At 27.1% G+C, this 18,812-nt stretch overlaps 1 long non-coding RNA gene across 1 annotated transcript; it reads left to right on the forward strand.

The window, feature by feature from the left end:
* The first annotated feature begins 4,496 nt into the window (after positions 1-4,496).
* On the forward strand, positions 4,497-5,659 carry LOC124941170. The gene is made up of 2 exons (XR_007099605.1): positions 4,497-4,594; positions 4,764-5,659. It is a non-coding gene; the product is annotated as an uncharacterized LOC124941170 (long non-coding RNA).
* The last annotated feature ends 13,153 nt before the right edge of the window (positions 5,660-18,812 follow it).

The raw sequence follows: 18,812 nt of genomic DNA on the forward strand, positions 1-18,812 counted from the left end.
AAAGATGATGAGCGATAGTTATAATCTATTTTTTGAAGATCATCACTCCCATGAGTACAGATACTAAGCTTTGCGACTTATTGTTGCCTTTATGATGAAGACTCTTTGTTTAGATCGAGATGGATGAAATGATGTATTATTATTATTAGTTATGTGTGTGTGAATGCTACTTAAGATTAAGGTGATGACGATGTTTTGTTGTTTGTTGCAGCAAATACAGTTCATGTTCTTTCTTTTTATAAGGTTGCTAGAGACAACTAAACTAAACTTGACTATGTAGATATAATTGTTTTAACTTGTGTGCTTCTTGTGGCATTAATATATAATGTTCATTTTTTCAGTACTTTTGACATTCATCATCTTTTTATTTTGATTGTTTTTATATATGATTAAAAACAAATTCTAGAGTTTACTCTTAAAAAATATATTAGTTATTGTAAGACGTGAGAAAATAGACTATAAATATCCAAAACAAACCACAAATATATCACTATATTAACTGTGATTTTATGATGGGGATTTAGTCGTCGCGATCTCTTTAAGATTCAAGAGGTACTCTTCGTGACACCTTATTCCTACTATCGGGTCGGTTTTGATACTAAAAGTACCTCGAGACTAGTATAATCAAGTTCAAGAGGTACCCTATAAAGATATTTATAGTTTATTAGTGAAGTACTTATTTACAGTAATTGATACAAATAAACAAATAATCTTTGCTCTTGCTAACACTACAAAAAGCTTCGGGGCTCCCGCTAGCTCTACAAAAAGCTCCGGTCCTTTCCTCGGGTTCATAGAGTCGTGTTTCGTTTACCAACAACGGAGGACCCCACAATGCAGGTAGCAACAACAGTTAGGAACAAGATGTCGTCAGCCTCAATGAAACTCCAAAAGAACATTTATTGGAAAGTCTATTGTGTTTTTTTCGCTTCTATTTCTGTTTCCTCTTAGAGGAGATCAACATTTTTTAATTCCATCATATTCTTTGAAAGCATTTATGTTTTATTCTAATTTAATAACATCATATTCAAAAAAATGTTATCTAACAAGTGTAAGATAATGATAGCCTGAAAAAATTGATCAATAATACAAAATTTGGTGGCAAAAACATATACAAATGCTAGACAAACCAAATATAGCGAATGATGAGACTGTTGATTGATGAAATAGCTAGACAACTCGATATAGCAAACATATTAGAAAATGTGTTTTAAAATCAAAGTTTCATCGAAATGGATGTAAAGAAGAAACTCGTCATTATCTGTAATGACAATATTATCTGATTTATTTGCAGAGAACCTCATCTATTATTGTAGCCAAACTTGAACATATACAAACAAACAAAAGAAGTAAGAAAAGAGAATTGTGATCAAATTCATTAGTAACCAATGGCAATTATAACAATGACAGAATTACAACAACAATAACCAAAATTACAAAGCTAAAAAACACCAACTTCATCAATATCCCACCTCTCTTTCTTTCTTTCTCTCTAGCTATATTCAAAAATTACAACAAATTATCTCCCTTCAATCTCCCCTGTCTGGATGATGTATATGTTTCTTCTCCATGTCTTGACGGGGATTGGGGAAGAAGTAGAAGAAGATTACCTCAAATCCAGCGCTTGCATCCTCCTCGTGAGTTATGAGCTCCTTGAAACCACTTATCCCATCCTACCACTGCTGGACCTTTAGTGCTGCATGCAGTTCAGTTCAGTTCATTCTCAACAATGTTAATCTTCTATCATCTATCTATCTACTACTGCTCTTAACTCTTTCTATATATTAAACAAGTTAACAACAAATAAAATGTAAAGGGATTGATGAAATTGTACATACACAGGGAGCAAAGGACCAGACAGACTTTGTCCAAGATTATCTATCATCTATCTATCTACTACTGCACTTATTTCCGTTTCTTGATTATCTAATGATCTCCAATATACACCATAAGAAAATATATCTATGTACTTTAAACAGGCAGACTTTGTCCAAGATTATCTAAATGGTTGAAAATGCTTAACATATCCTTTGTATTATGTATAAATCTTCAAAAGAGATGAGAAAATCTCAAGATAACTTAACAATGCATAATAATAATAATAATAATAAATAGGGTTCAATATATCCATTTCGAAATGCTAAGCACTTAGCGAAACGCTAAGCACTTAGCGAAACGCTAAGCACTTAACGAAACCCTAAGCACTTAGCGAAACGCTATGCACTTAGCGAAACGCTATGCACTTAGCGAAACAGAAAGTAAACCCTAAATAACAGATTTGAAGATACATAAATCAAACATCAATAATAAACTTAAAGTATCATAGGATAAACGTACCAAGTGGAACCGTGCTTGTGCTCGTCGTGGAGCTCATCGTCGTGGATTTCGCCGTCGCCGCCGATCGTCGCCGATTGCCGCCGCCCAGTTTAGAGAGAAGGAGGAGAAAAGCGGGAAGAGAGAGAAGGAGAAAAAAAGAAATGAAAAAAATAGGCTGGGATATATTAAATAGTAAGGGTAATCTGGACATTTCACACATTACCACTTAGCGAAACGCTAAGTCCCTTAGTGTTTCGCTACCAGGGCAATTTCGTCAAAAATAAATAAAAAGACCACGAACGCAATAAAAATTATAATTTACCAACAGATCAAATAACTCAATTTTTAAGGTCATTTCGTCAAATTTCCCTGCAAATTAGGATTTTCTTATAAAGTTTTGTCCAATTTTTATTTAAAATTTAAAATGTTTGTGACAAAATATTTTCTAATTATGCATTCTATTAAAATCAAACTTTCTAAAGCAAGACCATATTTTATTTGGTGTATGTGTTGTTTTGATGTTCTTGATGAGTTAGATGATTGATCAATAATGTGTTTATTATGTTGAATAGATTTACAAGCTTTAACTCTACAAATTATATATTAGTGTAAAACAAAATTCTCATAAATCATTTCTGTCCAGTTTTAAATTAAATTTGCTTGTTTTGATATCTTCTTTTCCAAATTAACACATTTGAACTTTGTTTATAAATTCATGATAGTACTTGTTTTTAAGAGAATGTGATGAATATATTCATGCTGTTATAAAAGTTTAAAGTAAATTTAATTTAATAAACTTTTTAAAATTATAAAAGAAAAAAATTGTTTTAAATTTGAGTTTAATTTCATATCTTGAAAATTAATTCTAAAATAGTTTGAGAGGATTGATTTTACTAGATCAATAACCATTTTTTTCAATTTAGAATTTTAATTATTTGGAAACATATCAAAAAAGTTACTTTGGGAATGATGTTCATCATATTGTCTCTTTTTGCATAAAATTTCAACAAACTTGGCATGTTTAAAGTTTTCGGTTTTTTAATTAAATTTCTTGGTTTTTGCAAATTTTTTAAAATGATTTCAATCAGGATAAATTTATAAAATAATCTTATTTTATGTTCAATTTCTTAAACTAATCTAATTTAATATTCTCAAGCTAATATATTTACTATTAGCAAACTCTTTTTTATTTTATTTTTTATTAGATTTAAACCATTAAAATTCATTATTATATATATAAATAAGTTATTGATTTTATTAAAATATTTAATTATTATTTTTATAAATATGATTATTTATATTTCAATTAATATATATTTTAGAGTATGTTTTTGAATATAAGGATGGTTGTTTTTAACTACTATATAATAAAAACAATTTCTCTTATATTGTTCAGGGATTCACTCTGAATCCCTGTAATTTTGTGATAGACATTTAATTGTCAAGAAAAAATGATCATTGTGTCGAGACTCATAACTCTTGTAAAGTACATAAACTTGGATTCTTAAGTTAATTTATGAGAATGAGTTTTCAAACTTAGAACATTTCCAAAATAAAAATAAAAATAATTAGATCTTTGCCAATGTTATTATTTTGAGGTGTTGTGTACTTATCACAATTTATTGTACCCACATCTTAAGTTTTTCTTAAAAAAAAATTAGTTGAAGAATATCCTTCATTTGAGAGAATTTGTTTTTAATTATCACAACTTCTTGAACCATGTTAATAATGCAGTGACTTTGTTGTTCCAATATATATATATATATATATATATATATATATATATATATATATATATATATATATATATATATATATATATATATATATATATATATATATATATATTTTGAAGCAAGCCACTTTTCTTCATAAATGTTATTATTACAAGAATGAATGTTCTTGGTCAGTTTTTGAATGAAAGGACGTATCGTTTTATTTGTATATTCTCTTTTATTATAAATATTGAGGTGAATTTTAATCAATTAAAAAATAATTGATACAATTGTAATCTCTAAACTTATTTAGGGACTTCTATGTATTTTATAACTACCTAATTGCCCTAAACAAAATTGGGTCGGGCGGCTCGGGCCCATAAGAAATACCCGGAATTTAACCTAGCAAAGTTTTATCTAGTTAGCCGCCTTCTTCTTAAAATCTATAAATAAACTGCTATCACAGGTAATATAGAGCACACAAGTAAACCATAGATGATATAGAAGATTAAGAATCCTTAGGTGATTGATTGATTATCAATGGAGTTCTAATCGGAGGATGAAAGGTGAGAATCTTTTCTTTGAAATATTTTTTTTTCTAGCCATTTCTACTCCAAAAAGACGCAATTTTCCATAATGGCTTACAATGATCCCCATAAGTTTTGCTATTTCCATTTCTAATGTTAGAATTTCAGATGTTTGATGGTTTATTCACCATTGTACTGTTTATTTCAGGTACTCGAGGAGAATAAGGAGTCATTGATATATTTCAATGACACATGTGTGAAGTCTGATAATGAGAATACATTCGATTATTTCAACTGCGGTGAAGACGATGGTATGGATGAAGACGAAGTTTCTAAATCGACGAAACAGAGGAAGGAGTCTGATAATGATGGAGCTTATAAGAAAGAAATGACAGCTAAAGATTATGATAGTGAAGGAAATAGAAAATCAGACAAAAAAAAAGATAGGTATGACAGCAACAAGGTAAGGGAACAAAATCGAGATCAAGAAAATGCAATTACTGGTTCTGAGGTACTGGTTATTGTTTACTATAAGTTTCTTGATTGGTAATCAATGATAGAAATTATTAACTTAACATTTTTAACGGGAGAAAGTCGAAATGGAAAAGAAACCAATAACAATGACTTTTTTTTCATTTGACTTCCTCCCATTAGAAATTAGAAGTGTTAATTTCTATCCATCAATTCCCAATAAAAAATCTTATATTACAGTAGACAATAAACAGTAGACAATAAACAGTACCTCGTAATCAGAATCAGTAGTTGCATTTGCTTGATCTCGGTCTTGTTCCCTTATCTTGTTGTTGTCATACTTGTGTCTTTTGTCAGTATCAGACTCCCTTCTCTGTGTCCTCGATTTTGAAACTCCTTCTTCATCCATACCATCGTCTTCACCGCAGTTGAAATAATCAAATGTATTCTCATGATCAGACTTCACACATATGTCATTAAAATTCATACAAGTTTTCAACACATTTGTAATAGTTTAATTCTATAAATTTGTAATAGTTTAATAGTTTGTATAAGTTTTGTGAATAAAGTTGTCACAAAAAAAATATTAATAATACAATATATAAAATATTTAATATATATTTCAGATGTAAATCTTCTTAATTATAATTATAACTAGAATACTGTTTTTATTTTTATTACATATATTATATTAATTTATAAACACAATTCTATAATTTAATTTAAAAAATAAATATAAAAATTAAATAAAATGGTTTTATTACAAGACTTATTTTGTTTAGTTTTTATGTTATTATAAATAAAATATATTATATTATATAATGGTTTTATGTTTTTATTAGTATTAATAATTTTTACAGATTTATATATATATATATATATATATATATATATATATATATATATATTTAAAAAGTTTATATTTTTTTATAATTAAAATTTTCTATTGTTGCATTTTTAAATTTTTTTGTCACATTTTTTACTTATAATTCATTATATTACAAGGGACTGATAAATTTAATTTATAATTATTTTTATTTTTACAATTTTATACCAATAATATTAAATAATAATATTTTATTTATAATATATAAATATATATTTTAATGAGAAAAGAGAAAATATAAATATATATATTGATATATTGATATATATAAGATGAAAATTAAAACTAAATATTGATATATTGTTTAATTTATTTGATGACAAACATATGCCCATATATAATTATATTGCAGTAACACTATTTAATAATATATATGAATATTTAAATATTTAATTTTTTTTCCAAAGATTTAATCTTATTTATATATTTTTTTTCATTATATAAAATTTTAATTTAATATATTAAATTTACTAATATTGTTGATAAGGATTAAGGAATAATATAAAAATTCTCTTTTTATAATAATATATTTCCTTAATCTTAATTTAAATTTCAAAAAAATATCAATTATATATATATATATATATATAATTATATATATAATTGAATATATATAATTATATTGTCATAATGCTTAATTGATTTTTTTTCATTTTTAATAAACATTAATTTTAAAAAAATAATACATATAATTATATTGCAATACCACTGTTAAATAATATATATATATATATGAATTTTTTAATTTTTTTAATTTTATTTACCACATTACATAAGATTTCATCTAATGTATATATGTTTATTTTTTTAGTATATTAAATTTATCACTTTATAAATATTTAATTTAATAATTTGAATATTTTTATAAGAAATAACATGAAAATATCTTTTTATTTATAATAATATATATTCAACCAATCTCAATTTAGATTACGAAAATAATATTATTTTATAAATTTTAACTATATATATTGAATATGGTGGAAAAGTATTACTAACATAATTATTTTTTTATCATAATATATTCATATAATCTTAATTTAGATTATGCAATTTCTTTTTATCATTATCTCTTCATTAAAATAAATGACAATTTATTTTTGTTGAAAATTAATAATTATTGTTTAATAGTTTTTGTGATATTATATTAATTATTTACAAAATTGATATTAAGTATTCTTTATAATGTAATTTTAATCATTAAATACAACTAATATTTTATAACATTATGATATTTTACATTTTTAAAGATATTAATGTCTTTTTTTATATGTAGTTTTAAATTGTTTAATTGAAAGTATCAAAATCAAATTAATAGATAGGTAAATTAAGAATTTTTGTTTTTATTTTTATAAATAAGATGAAAATTAAAATTAAATATTGATATAAAGTGAAATTTATTTGATGAGAATAATGTAGGAATATATATATATATATATATATATATATATATATATATATATATATATATATATATATATATATATATATATTAAATTTATTACTTTATAAATACTGACGTTGTTGATATGAATTAACATAATTTTTTTTATGATGATATATTCACTTAACCTCAATTTACATTAAGAAAATAATTATTACTTTACCATGGTTGAAAAGTAATATAACATAATTTTTTTATGATAATATATTTACAATATCTTGATTTAGATTAAGCTAATTTTTATTATCATTACTTCGTTAATAAAATAGATGATAATTTCAATTTGTTTAAAAATAAAGCAATTTTTTATTAGTTTTATGATATTATATTATTTTTTTAAAATGATATTAAGTATTCTTTATGATGTAATTTTAATCATTAAATATAAATAATATTTTATTTTAACAATTTTATAAAATATTATTTAAATAATATTGGAAATTACAAAAATATGTTACTAATAAATATAATTGTTATTCATTCATTAAAAATTATTCTTGAATATTTATTTTGTATTTGTTCATGAAAGATCTATACTTCTTTTAGGAGGGTTTTTTTTATTAACAATCGAACTTGTAATATCTTTTAAACACAATTTTTTATAACATGATTATATATATATTTTTTTAATGTCTAGAAGATAATTAGTAACATATACATTTAATTTTGTTTGAAATATATATTTTTACATGATCTTATTTAAAATGACTCCTTATTATTTGAATTTATATTCTAAATATTTAAAATAATTTAAAATATTATAAAATTATTAATTTATATTAAAAATATACATAAATTTCTCTTATAAATATTATATCTATTTTTTTATTTTTAAAATCCTACCATGATTAAAACTTTCACCTTTATAATGATGTTGTAGAATAAGGCGACAACAAATTTTTTACTCATTCGTCTCTTCTATATTTAGATTTTGTGTGTTTGTATTGTGCATTCAAAATCATCTCTAAAAAATAAAGAATAAATATATATTAAAATAAAAAAAAAATATTTGATAGTCATATAGTTAAATTAACGTAATAATATAATAAAGATTACGAAATATAAAATATGATATTATAATACAAAATATGTAATATATTTGAATCGTATGGTGTAACCTCGGGAATCCCGTAGCAAGCAGGGGTGCGTGTTAGGCATTTGCGTATGCAGGTCCAGAGTGGCTCGATGTTCGACGATTTCAATATTGGTTTGTGTGTCATATATCGTTTTAAAACAAATCATTATTTTAAAATATTTTGATAACATTGGACATATTTTAAATTAATTATGTAAAAATAATTAATTTTGTTCAAATTTTAATAATTTGGAGATTTGTTGTAATCAAATGACGATTTGAATTTTTTTATAAAATTCGGTTTAAATTAATTAAACATAATTAATTTATGAAAAATTATTTTATTTGAAAGACAGAGTCGCCAATTAATTATAACAAAATCAATAAAAAAAAAGTGTGTACGTGTACAAACATATTTTACACTAGAGTTTCGTTTGGTTCAAAGTTTGATAATACTCGGGAAAGTGTTTTCGCGCCATGTCCTCCGTAACCGTTAAAAAATAGTCTCTATTTTATAAACTTGGTTTTTTGAAAATCGGTTGTATAACGTTTGAGTTTTTAACCGATTATTCTTCAGGTCCTAGTCATTCTTCTAAGTTTTAACATTATTTGAAATATTGAAACAACAATATTAAATGTTGGTACCTGTGGCGGATGATCGCTAGGGGGATTATACCTAAAGAATATCAGTCATTTTTAAGGGTGTTAGGGTTTAGAAATAAATGACAAACAAACCTTGGTCAAAATATTTATTTTGGAGACATCCCAAAAATATTTCGAAATCATTTTCCAATCTCTCGGGATTTTTAGAAAATAGATTGGGGTCCCAAAATTATAAAAATAATTTTAGATTTTGAAAAGTGGAACCAAACAGGCCTTAAGACTGGAGTCCTAAGGTTTGAGTCTGATTTTATAGGTCGGGGTCCGAAGACGTTAATGCTTATGAGCTCTCGGTCTAAGTACCAAGAACTCGGTCCTTGGTTGGGATTTACCGGTTTAGGTGTAAAAACCTACCCGTCTTGGACTAGCATGGGGCTAGATTTCTAGGTTGAGGTGTAAAAACCTCTCGGTCTAGGGTTAGCATTGGGCTAAGTCCATCGATCTTAGGTTCGGGAGCTCTCGGTCCCAAGCTTGGGATTCTCGGTCCCAATGTTAGACTTCTTGGTTCTTGGTCTCAAGAGTCTCGGTCCTGGACTTAGACCTCTCAGTCCTAGGTCATGGGAGTCTCGATCCCAAGTTTGGATTTTTCGATCATGAGTCTAAGGAGTCTCGGTCCAAGGTCAAACTTCTCGGTCCTAAGTGAGAATCCTCGGTCGGATCTCTCGGTCTTAGGTTCAAGAACATCAGTCCTCGGTCTCGGTCCTAACTCAAGAACATCGGTTCTTGGTCTCGGTCCTAGTTCAATTTTCTTGGTCCTTGGTCTCGATCCGGACCGAGGATCTTTAGTCGGATCTCTTGGTCCTAGGCTAACAAGGCTCGGTCCTCAAGAACATGAAAATCCATTTTTGAATCTCGTTTTTTTAGCTAGTGTAGCTTCACAAAGCTCCTATTAACATGATCGGGATGGATCAAACATGATCCAAACAGTTGCCCAACATGTTTACAATCAAGTTGGGAAGTTTTCTAGGATGTGATTCAACATTATTAACCTAGGAACAACAATCCCGTTTTTTTTAATTCAAATTTGGGTTCTTTTATTAGATTGATTGATTGGTTCTATCATATTCAAATAGTTTATAAATGCTCACATGATCAATATTTAACCATAAAATTACATGAACAACAAACATACAAGCTTTTGTAATTTGAAATATAAAAATTTCAAATTCAAATTGTAAATATGAATTAGAGGGTGATTGAAACCTTACCAAAGATTGGAGAACACTCTTTAATCTTTAGGAAAGCTTTCAAGATGCTCAGATCCAAGCTTCAAAACCTCAAATAGAAAATTTTAAAAATCCGAAAGTTTGGAGCTTTAATGAAGGATTTTGATTTTCTTCGATTTGAGGGTTGTGTGTTGGTTCCTTGACTTTGGAATGATCCATGGGATCTATTTATAGCTGCCCAAGGTCTACTTGATGAATCAACCAAAAGTCATTAATGGAATTTTTGATGTTCATAAGTTAACTAGTCGGGGTAGGTAGTGATGAGGCCTACTTTTGTAGGGATAATGATCACCATTGTAGGGTGATCATTCTGGGATTTGAATCAGCCGTTTCCTTTGATTAACGGGTGAATTCCAAGTTGAGAAGATCATCCACAGATCTTCATGTTTATCCATACGGCGGTCGTGAAGAAGACATAGATCGGAGATGGCGGAGCATTCCGTTAGCGATCGGGTGGACGGAGCTAACGTCTAGTTAGTGGATCTACTGCTCCTCGGCGCTAAATGAAAATTCGCTGATTCGATTGTCCTGACTTGCGCTGCAACCGATTTCCCTAGTTACAAAATAATATTGGGTTTGGACGGAAATTAAGCGGACGATGATATGAAATTCCTCATAAGCTTTCACACGTCTATATAAATTCCCTACTAAATTTGTAGTCATTACGGGAATCATTACTCAAATTAATAATATAACCAACATAATATAAATGATTTTAAATTTACTAAAAAAAAATGGACCCAATATTATCTGCAATTACACATTCACTCTTATCTATATTTGACTAAGAATATTGAAAAAAAAATGTAAATGAACCAAATTCAAACTTGGCCTATGTTATATTTTTCTAAAACATTTTTCTTTTACGTAATAAAAATAAGAGAAAAGTGATAGGGAGAGAGAATAGAGAAATGATTCCTCCAAAGACTCTTTAGTAAACACTCTTATCAAATTTTAAGAAAATGACTATTTTAGATAACAGTTTTAAATAAACTCTAGATTTATACTATTTAAGTTGATTCCTTTTAAATTTGAGTTGAATAAATTTTCAATATTTAACCCATTTTGTTTTAGTTGTTTGTCACCAATTAAGGATAACAATGAATCAATAGGAAAACATTAAATAAACTTACCATTCCTAAAACAAATTAAATAAAATACTACAAAGAAGACAAATGGACAATTTTAGTGAACCTTCTTCTTCTTCCCCATTCCCATTCGCCTCCTTGTCTTTCTCAGCTTCAATAACTTCATCTTCCAACTAATTCTTGGTCTCCTCATAATCATTATCATGGGTTATTGGTGCAATTAACTTTATTAGTATCAAGATCGAGGGTTCCTCTTCTTCTTCGGACTTTTCCTTGCTTTGTTCAGACTCTTTTGTGCTTGGTTAATAGTCTGCTTACTTTGTTTTCTTGAATTCTAAACATTACAAACAAAATATCACAAGTTAAACAAAATGTACTTTGAAAGTAGTTTATAAGATTTGACATTTTTTTATCATTTAAATATTGAAGAAAGAAACTTCAAAATGCGGCTGGAAGATGCTAAGGTTTAGGGTTTTTGGACGATATGTGAATGATGGCGACGATAAGTGAACGAACAGAGTAGACGATTGGAAATGGCAAATGATGGCGACGATGATTATGGTATTGAATCTCGGGATGCGCAATAGTTTTGGGATTCTATTTCATTTCTGGGTTATGGGGTTAACAGGAAGACAACGTCATGGCGCGCTCTGATATTTGGAAAAATATTAAATTTAATATTTTTTATTTGGCCAAGTTGACATGCCACATGGGAGTCATTGCCCGTATCATTATTCATTAGTGAAATAGTCACGACTTGTTTCCATTTTTTGGAAGCAAGTCGGTTACTGAAATAATCGCGACTTATTTCTTCTTCTTAGAAGCAATTCGATTAATGAAATACTCAAGAATTATTTCTTTTCTTAGAAGTAAGTGGGTTAGGGAAATAGTCAACATCATTTCTTCTTCTTGGAAGCAAGTAGTTTAGAGAAATAGTCGCGACTTATTTCTTCTTCTTCAAAGCAAGTCGGTCAGTGAAATAGTAAAGACTTATTTCTGTTGGAATTTTTAGGGTCACTATTATAATAAATAATTGTGCAAATATCATATTTAATATATACCAAAATAATATGATCTAGGTCCCCATTTGTCAATTCTCTTTGAGTTCTCAACAATAGAGAGAGAAACCTATTGACGGGGTTAAACTCTTGAAAAAGAGTGAAATAGAAATTGTATTAATGAAAGTTGTTTATCAAACAATTACATATCTCCCTTATATAGGAGTTCAATACTAACTAATTAACCAAAATAACTAATTAGTTACTAACTAATTAACGGTTTAATAAACCGTTAGTTATTATTTTTAGATCCTCCCTTCAAGGAGAAACGTAATAGAAATAAAGTTTCACCTTAACAAAACAATTCGATGAAACATCAAACTACGATCATGCAAACATCGTTTCAACAAGCCCAACTCAGCAAACTTCATTTTTTTAACTATCCAATTTAGACAGCCGAGTAAACTCAATTCAGCAAACTCCATTTTTTTTCAGCTACCCAACATAGACTGCCGAGCAAGCTCAATTCAGCAAGCTCCATTTTTTATGAACAACCCGATATAGATAGCTCAATCTTCGTTAGTCCAATCCACAACAACCATCATGAATTGTCTTTTCTTCATTAACCGCCAGCTTTCAACCTTTGCGGCTTTAGTTTTTTTTTTCTTCAAAGAAAACCAATTTAGCATTCTTTTTAGTATGACGAATCATGTCGACAAACTCATTTCTTTCGGCAATTGCAAGAGAATATTTCTCCATGGCTTTAAGAACTTCAAAATCTCATTTTGATTCGACAAAAACCGTCCTTGCCTCCACAAATATTTTTTCAAAGAAATCAGTTTAGCATTCTTCTTAGTCTTAGTCTTGTATCATTTCAAATACAACCTAATTTATCCTTTTGATAAATTATAGATGAAATCTTCACAATTTCCCAGGCTCTTATCATAGTTTAATCAACTAGGAACAACTGTTGTTCGAGTGAGGCGTTGACACATGAATTCTCTTTATCAACAGCTTTCCTCTCCAGATGCTCAGCAACATCTGCAACCAATGAAACACCTGCCATTGCTGCCTTCTTCTATTTCTTATACGAAGAAGTAGAGGCCCTACTTGATGTCTTCCGCTACACGTGGAGTCTTTTTAACTGGGGGAAATTAAACTTTGATATTGCTCCCATTGTTTTTCGTATTTGCATCCCTTTTGTAGAAGATCTTTTTACTCCCTGTTTTATAATGTTTTGAGTATTGGTTAGAATGACTTTACCAGCAGCATTGTCCTGTCCTAGTACTCCGGATTGATTTGACGCAAGAGGAATGATCATAGGAGGTGGGCTTTTTGTTCAGGTTGCTTTCTCTTCCAGCCTTTTCTTTGGTCTTTCAAGAGTTGGTGTTTCAAGGTCTCCACAAATATGTTGAACTTCCGAGGTTTCAGATAGAGCTTAGACACTTTCCACCTAAACTTCTCCAGTAAAGACCACCATCTGATCTTTATTTTTAGTCTGGACACGGCTAGTGATTTTCTCAAAATTCTTGTCGACTTGTCGTAATGCAGTGAAGTATTTATCCTCCTACAACTTCACTTTCTGCCAGCATAAACCAAAGCCTCTCATCATACCCAACATAATCAGTGTTTGGAGATGATGATCAAAGGTCTTCTTCTCGACCTCATTGAACCTTTTGAAAACAGCAGTAATAATCGGCTCTGGGTCAAGGTTCTCCTCCTCATTTTCATAATTGATGTCGACGCAGAATCGATGTAAACGTTCTTAGACATCTTATTCTTAGCAACTAGCTAGCTTTGAAAAATGATCAGTAATACTAAGTTGTGTGTTAGAGCAGATCAATTTATACAGTAAAAAACCAATAAATTAATGCTGAGACTCTTCGTTTTCTCGTTAGGAAATTGTCTTCTTCATAAATATTAGTCTGTCTCGGTTCTTGTTCTATCCAACTTTTCAAACTCTTATCCTAAGCTAATTAATTTATTAGACTTCTTTGCGTGTTAGAGAAGATGATATGATGATACATTTATACAACACATTTGATTCATTAGTATAATAAATAAATTCAACCAATAAATTGTTTGTGTATGTATCCAATCTTTGTTAAATGCAATCATTGGAAATTGTTTGCGATTCTTCCTTTTAGGTCTGGTTCTCTAAAAGTTTTTATTTTAATGAGAAGCCTTATTTGAAATTAATTAGTAATAATAAATGCAATCATTGGAAATTGTTTGGATAAGTAAGAAAGTAAAATGAAGTTCATCTTATTTTAAACTTGGTTTGATTAAAAAAATATATTTAAAATTTAAATTTGTTTAATTGTAAAAACAGTTTTTTATATTTAAATTATTATTTTTATTATATATTTAAATTATTATTTTTATAATTTAAATTATTTATTTTTAAATATATATAACTTAATTTTCTCTCTAATTTCCTCATCTATTTATAATTTTAATGTATTTTTTCATCAATATTTTGTATTCATTCTTTCTCCTTTTTCCACTTTTTATAATTATTTATTTTCTTATTTATCTAATTTTATTTAAATATTATAATAATAAATATAAATCTAGATTTTTTTAACCTACAAAAACATCTATATCTAAAAGACAAAAAAAAAACATATATATCTTTTCTCCTTATTTATATTTCTTATTTAAAATAATATAATATTATTTTCTCATTAATTATAAGATAAATTATTATTTTTAGATAATAAATATAAACAAAAATATTAAAATATATATATATATATGTATATATATATATATATATATATATATATGTATATATATATATATATATATATATATATATATATATATATATATATATATGTATATATATATATATATATGAGTTTAAATACTTCATGTAAAACCAATAATAAAAATAATTAATAATATTATATATTTTCTTAGTTTAAAAATAGTTAAAAATAATTAATAAATTAAAAAAATAATATTAATTATTAATAAATTAAAGAGAAAGAAATAATTAATAAATTAAATAACTCAATAACACTAAAAAAACAAAGAAAAAAAACACTTTCGAATTCTAAAAAAAAAATAAAACGAGTTAAGAGGAGATATGAGATATATTAGAGTTTCAACATGAACGAGATATTTATAACTGAAAATTAAACAATAATAATAAATTCATTTATCAATCCAATGACTGATAATTAATCAAACGACTATCATTCCTAAACTCTTGACAATTCAAGATTGACATTCGATCTAATCCACTAATCTTATTCATTACATTAAATTTCATCAAAACTTCACATTTGAATTTGATATGAAATTATATTTATTTGGATTAAATTATATTTAATTTATTTATCCAAATTCTCATTTTCATTTAATAAATAAAATTAGTTTAAAATTTCAACAATTATCACATTAATGAAATTGAAAGATTAACCCGGTGAAAGGTTCAATAATTGAATCCTCCATATGATAGGTAAGTGTAACCATTTGAATATCCTCTTATGAAAGTATATAACTTTACTAGTCGATTAGTAGAATCGATGTCCTTGAACTATTCTGTCATTTGCGTAAACGATTACACACTTTCACATATAATTCTTACTGATACATGTCAAGCTCTCATGATTGTTAGAAATCTTGTATTGAATAAACATAAATATAAATATAAATGATGTTACAAATAAATTAAATAACTAGAATATTATAAAAAACGATATCACCGAATAAAATGTTGATTCGAGGCATGTGATGAGCACATTTTCTTTAAAACAGTTTCACTGTCTCCCTTGTGCTGGAGATTATCGCAAATGACTATCTCCCAAGGTACAACGAATCTAGTAGTGATATAGCACTATAATCACTATATAGTAAACTTGACAAAATACATGAATCAATCATCGGGTTTCAACGAAAATATGATGAGTCAAGAACTCAAAAAATACTCAATTGAGTGAAAAACTCGAAGAACACTCAAGAAAACAAAAAAAAGTCGAATTCTAGAGAGATTATGGAATGAGTGAAAAAGAGATATGAGATATATTCAGAGTTCCAATGAATGAGATGTTTATAACTAGAAATAAAACCATCACAATAAATTCATTTATCAATCCAATGGCTGATAATTCATCCAACGGCTACCATTCCTAGACTCTAAACATTTCAAGACCAATCTTATCCATTGAAATTCGATCTTATCCTTTTGCATTAAATTTCACCAAAATTCACATTTGAATTTGGTATGAATTTATATTTATTTGGATTAAATTACATTTAATTTATTTATCCAAATTCTTATTTTCATTTAATTAATGGAATTAGTGTAAAATTCCAACAATCCATCACATTAATGGAAATTGAAAATTAACCCAGTGAAAGGTTCAATAGTTGAATTCTACATAGGATAGATATGTGTAACCCTTAGAGTATTCCCTTATGAAAGTATATATAACTTTACTAGCCGATTATTAGACTCGATGTTTTTGAACTATTATGTCATTTGTGTAAACGATTACACACTTTTACATAAAATTATTCCTGATACATGTCAAACTCTCATGGTTGTGTCCATTTTGGCATGGAACACGCGCCTGGTTCTTTGAGAGGGTCTAAAATTAAGCCGTGCAATTATTTCGAAGCAACCCCACTTTTCTCTCACTTAGGTGACCTCTTTGCTCACAAAGAATCATTAGAAACTATATTATTTTCCTCATCAAAATATACATTGTTTTGTTGTATGATTAATCCTCAACAATAACTTTTCAAGTCAGTACAATTAGGTTGTCGCATTAAATCTAGTTTTAGAATCTCCACTCTGCATAGGTTGAGTTATCCTTCATACCAACTTATAGTTAGCTCATGTCTTAAAAGACTTTCAAACTAACTTTTTATTCAATAATTCGTTTAGTGGATCCACAATGTTATCCTTAACTAACATTGTCAAATGTGATAACTCTATAAGAGAGTACAATCTAATGACATTATGTCTAAGACGTGTATGTCTAGATTTGTCATTACTCTAAGTTTGTCCAATTTCATATCATTATCACAATAATTAGAAATTTCATTTTAGACAATCTTGGAACATATTCTAATAAGCATAGTCATTTATATATACTTATTATTTAAACATTCTTGTATGAAAATATTGTTTTTTTTGACTAACTAGTGGGCAAAATGTCTTTGAACTATATTGTGCCTTCGTGTAAATGACTACATATTTCACAAAAAAAAATTCATTAGAAGATTTTCACCAATATAGTTGCATTTTCAAGTATAAACATATTCACTTGTAGACGTATAGTCTTTCATATCACTTTATCATTTGATAACAACATGATACCTCGTTTAATGTAACTCACATCCTTAGTGGATTTAATCATTTTTATCGTAACTTTCAACGATAAAAATATCCTATAAAGACACGCAATGAAATAACCAATTTCATTATCTTCTTGATATACAAAATTGTCACATTTATTGATTTTTCAGTTAAAATCAAAATTATCATACCATTATTGTAAACATTCTTATAAGTCATACAAAACATTATAAGCCAATTTTTATTTATTTATTTATTTCATAAAATCTATTTTGAAGATATTTGTTATTTTTTAGATTTGTATGAAAATAATATTAAAGAAAAACGAGCACCAACTAAGCAAATTTAAACAAGACATTTTCTTGTTATGTTAAGTTGCATAACTTTATCTTTTTGCAAAAAACATATTTCTCTAACAATAGATCATCATTTTATTTATCATAATATACACAATAATACTTTGTGTTATTATTAATAAAATATTTGCCCCCACATTCTTGTTGGTACCTTTAAAAAAACACAAATTTATGTGAATTATATCAAAGTTTTTTTTGTAATTAAGAGATTACCACACAATTCTTGTGTTATACTTATCATTAAATTAATAAGATGACTATTATTATGAATATTTAATTAATAAATCATTCATATATAATTTCTATATAGGAGATTATAATGTTTATTCATATATAAATCTGTCTTCACATGATCTTTATATAATAAACTATAATGTTTAATCAATTAAAATATCCATTTAACATATTTTTTCTATAAAAGAAATTAAAATATTTAATCAAATAAATATTCATCCTAATATCACATTATTTCTAAAAAAAAATCATAATGCTTCAAACATCTTTGACCGAAACCGCTTAAACATTTATTTTTTGTTGCATTTTTTAATTCGATGATGTCGGCACATATGCCACATCATTTCTCAAATCAATTAAGATTTTTTCTTGTAAAACCAAATCAATCAAGATCTTATTATTAAGATCTAAAACCACATAAGCCCTCTCTATTAATACCACATAAGTATGAGTCTTCTTTTTGGCTCTTCAAATTCAATCTACACAACTCTTCAACTTCTTGGTC

Source organism: Impatiens glandulifera, chromosome 6 (assembly GCF_907164915.1).
Source record: "Impatiens glandulifera chromosome 6, dImpGla2.1, whole genome shotgun sequence".
Taxonomy (NCBI): domain Eukaryota; kingdom Viridiplantae; phylum Streptophyta; class Magnoliopsida; order Ericales; family Balsaminaceae; genus Impatiens; species Impatiens glandulifera.